Genomic DNA, 4,514 nt, shown 5'->3' with positions numbered 1-4,514 from the left:
TTTTATGCATTGGAAAGGTTAAAACGAGTAAATGAGAAATTATTATTTTAAAATAAGCTAAAATGCATAGCTCGTTTTCTCCGTGTACGCTATTACGGCGTAGTACAAATGATCTGACACCACTCCCGGGTTGCTCTCATTCGCCAGGATGCTCTTGATTGTCCGCAGCATTGTTTCTGGCGATCAGCTCAACTCCTTAAGAACTCGCCCCCATAATTTAGAATTGTAATAGTTCCACTACTATCTTCAGCTAGAACACTTGGCATAAGCCTAAAATGATTACAAGCAAAGTTTTCAATAATAAATTGTTGAAATGAAACGAAGTTACATATTTACCTTTTCTTACCCCACAGAGCACAAAAGTTTGATAACTGAAAACAGTGTTGTTTATTAGTAACTTTCAGTTAGCAACATCCTAGTTAGCAACCACCAAAAGCAAGGCACACTTCTACCTATGCTACTACCCCTATACCACTATTTTGATTCTATATTCTTCCGCAAGCCTACTGATGGCGCTGCATTTATGTTTCCAGAAATGTATGTAAGTTGAGGGGGTCTGGATCAAGGCACGCTAGTCTCAAAATCAAAGTAAGGTACAATAGGGCTCTGCATGAACTTCTCTCCGAGATTCTCTCCTTCTCTTTTAAGTCTAGTATGCACCTGGTAAGAAAAGCACTCCAGAAAAAATCCCTCTAATTACCAAAGGAATTTTGACAACTGATTAGTACACTCAGCCAAATAACCTTAAGATTTCCATAAGGCCCAACTTATGAAACGGCCTTTAAATAATTCATAATGATTCGGATGAATTTCATAAGGTCACTATGACGTAAAATCGTCTCACAGCTTGGCTTTTATTCATATTCAGCAACATGATATTCTCAAGCGTCGGTAGCCGTGTGGATAAAACAAGGGCTTGGTGATCCCGACGTTCATGGATCGAATCCAGTCCGCATCATTTTAAGATTTTTTTGTTCTTTTCATAAGTATTGAATTCTTTCAATCGCAGAGTAAAACGCAAACACGAGTGGTTTCGAATAGAACAACAACAGAATGAATATTTATTTTGACGTTTCTTCTCTCATAGTGAATCAATTGGATTTGGGTAATAAGATAATGTTACACACTCAATATTCCCCCTCAATTGATTATCCCCAACAGTTCCCGAAGCAATCGGAACCTTGGCGCAGCCAAACCCTTCGTCATGACATCAGCAATTTGTTGTTCGGTTGGTAGATATACTAGACGGAGCTTACCTTTGTCCACCAACTCACGAACGAAGAAGTTCTGGATATCGACGTGTTTCAACCTTTTCTGCTTTCCAGGTTCGACGATTAGGGCGATACAAGGTTGATTATCCTCGAAGATGTTGATTGGTTCCTTCACGACGCATCCAATAGAGCTGAGCAAATTTGCCATCCATATCAGTTCGCAACTTGTCAGGCAAAGCGCCATCAGCTCCGCTTCTGTGGTCGAAAGCGCAACCGAAGACTGTTTTCTAGTTGACCAGGCAACGACGGACCCGCACAGTTTGATCACGAACCCAGACACTGAACGCCGATCGTTTGGGTCATTGCCCCAGTCCGCATCTGCATACGCCTCCAGCACGCTCGATGGTTCTTGTCTGCGGTACACGAGCTTGTAGTCCACCGTACCTCGAAGATAGCGCAACACCCGCTTAAGGTGTACCCAATGCTCCTCCGTAGCGCAGCACTGGAACGCAGCAAACTAGTTCACTGCCGCACAGATGTCCGGTCTCGATGTTACCATGAGATACATAAGGCAGCCGATAAGTTCTCTGTACGGCTTAGACGTCCCCTCCTTTGTATCCTTGTTCTTCTCGAGCTTCAGACCAGGTTCCATGGGAATGGCGGACGGCTTACAGTCGTTCATCCCGAAACGTTCGAGAACACTGTTCACATAGACCCGCTGGTCTACGGTCAGAACTCCTGCCTTGCGATCGCGATGTATGTTCAACCCGAGGAAAGATTTCACCTCCTGAAGATCTCTTGTTTCAAACTCACTGCAAAGCTTCGCCTTCAACTTACGTATTGCTTCCAGCGAATTCCCGACGACAAGTATATCGTCTACGTAAATGATTACGTATAGCACGACACCACGATACGACCAACTGTACAGGCACGAGTCATGTTCACTTTGTTTGAACTGCAGTCGGACCATGAACTGATGGAAACGCAAGTTCCACTTCCTCGACGCTTGTTTTAGTCCGTATATGGCCTTGTTCAATCTGCAGACTAGTCCATCTCCCCGCTCAAAACCAGACGGCTGGCGCATATACACTTCTTCATCCAACACGCCGTTCAGAAATGCACACTTGACATCTAGTTGATGCACTTCCCAGTCCTTTTGATTGGCTAGAGATAACAAAACGCGTAGGGTGGTCATTTTCACGACAGGAGAGTAAGTGTCCACATAATCAAAGCCTCGCCGCTGCGAGAAGCCGCGCGCCACAAGTCTGGCTTTGTAACGATCTACTTCACCATCACTGTTCCGTTTAAGTTTAAACACCCACTTATTGTCCACAACTTTCCGTCCTTCTGGCAGCTCAACAAGGGTCCACGTATCGTTCTTTTCCAGTGATGCCAGTTCTTCATCAACAGCCTGTTTCCACATAGGCCAGTCACTTCTTTTTTTCAAAGTTTCAATGTCCGACGGAATATCTTCCACAAACTCTTCTGCACTGAGTGCGAACGCCGTTATGTCCGAGGTTGTGTCCACATCATAATCACTCATCCACCGCGGTGGATTAATCACTCTACCACTTCTTCTCACATTACTGGTTTCCTCTGAATTCTCCTCCGGACCAGAGTCCGAACCACCAACAGCTCCTTCGGACGAGCTATCAGCCGATTCCCAGTCCTCGGCCACTTCACTGGGTGCACGACTGTCCCCCAACCTTGAACCGTCGTCTTGAACACGAGCACCTCCATGATTTCCCGAACACTCCGTAATAATCACTTCTTCGTTTCGATTTGTATCGTTCTTTGCAACCACTTTTCCGAACTGAGACTCATTGAAGATGACATCTCTGGCCACAAACACCTTTTCACCATCCCAACAACGAAAACCATTCGGCGCGTAGCCAACGAAGATCGCCTTCTGGCTCTTCGAATCAAGCTTCTTCCGTAACGCCTTTGGGACATGAACAAAACACTCACTGCCGAATACACGGAGGTTCGACACGTTCGGCCTCCTGTGGTACCACGCCTCGTATGGCGTAATGTCACCTTCCACTGCTGCACTCGGGCTTCGGTTCAGCAAATATATCGCGGTGTACAACGCCTCACCCCACATTCTCTTCGGAAGTTCACTTGCTTCGAGCATTGCACGCACTTTTTCTACAGCTGTACGGTTAAGCCGTTCGCTGACCCCATTTTGCTCGGGCGTATAAGGCACAGTTGTCTCCAGCCGTATGCCTTTCTGCCTACAAAACTTCTTCACAGCCCTTCCGGTATACTCACCGCCGTTATCACTTCGGAGACGCGCAATCTTCGTTCCGAAATGCGCCGTCACCATCGCCTCGTACTCGATCAGCCGGTCCAACACTTCATCCTTATGCCGCATGAGGTACACTACCGCCAGGTGCGTATAGTCGTCCGTGAACGTGACAAAATACGAGTGGCCATCCCAAGAGAGTGGAGTGATGGGGCCACAAACATCACTATGAACTATTTCGAGGGGCTTATTAGCACCGACGAACCGACGTGACAGCTAGAACAAATAAATTCAAATTTGTTGTCCCCGACGCCATGATGAAAAATAGCCGAACACTACCGCCTCCTCTATAACGGTTCGCGTTGTTTTGATAGCTTGACTCCAAACCCCCGTGTATTCATATAGGAAAAGGTTCGCGCCTGTGCTGATTTGACAGAAGCGTTCGCTCGCTTTGCTGGTCGACCGTTAAATTTAGGGGGGACACTTTTGAAACACCACTGTCACGTCGGTTCGTCGGTGCTATTAGCACGTTTCTCCGATCGGGGCTCGAACGGTTCACGCGTCTGCTTCGCACTAATGCACGGTTCACACACGAACTTCTCAGCTTTACCGCGCGCGATTTCAACCGGCATTCCTTCGACCATTTCGTTCCGCACAAGCTTCATGAGATTCTCATTGCCGAGATGCCCGAATCGATAGTGCCACACTTCCAAGCTCTTGCAAACCCGCCCACTCACTAGTGCTTGATCATCAGGCTTCGCTTTTTCACACACAAAATCCATACAGTACAGACGTCCAAGTTGCCTTCCGGTGGCCACTACCCCCTCTTCGTCTTCGACACTCACTTTTCCGCCGAAAAATACAACCTTTTTCCCGGAATTTTCCAGCCGACGCAACGAGAGCAAGTTCAGTGACAGATCCGGAATGTACAAAACGTCTTCCATAGTGATTTGGATCTTTTCGCCACCCACTAAAGCACTAGTAGTAACACGACCCCTGTAGCCAGCAAGCAAACTCACACCGTTCTTCGCAGTAAGAATCTCGATCGGACGATCTAA

This window comes from Aedes albopictus, chromosome 3 (assembly GCF_035046485.1).
Source record: "Aedes albopictus strain Foshan chromosome 3, AalbF5, whole genome shotgun sequence".
Classification (NCBI taxonomy): domain Eukaryota; kingdom Metazoa; phylum Arthropoda; class Insecta; order Diptera; family Culicidae; genus Aedes; species Aedes albopictus.
The sequence above is the reverse complement of the archived record's forward strand: the minus strand, read 5'-3'. Positions refer to the sequence as shown.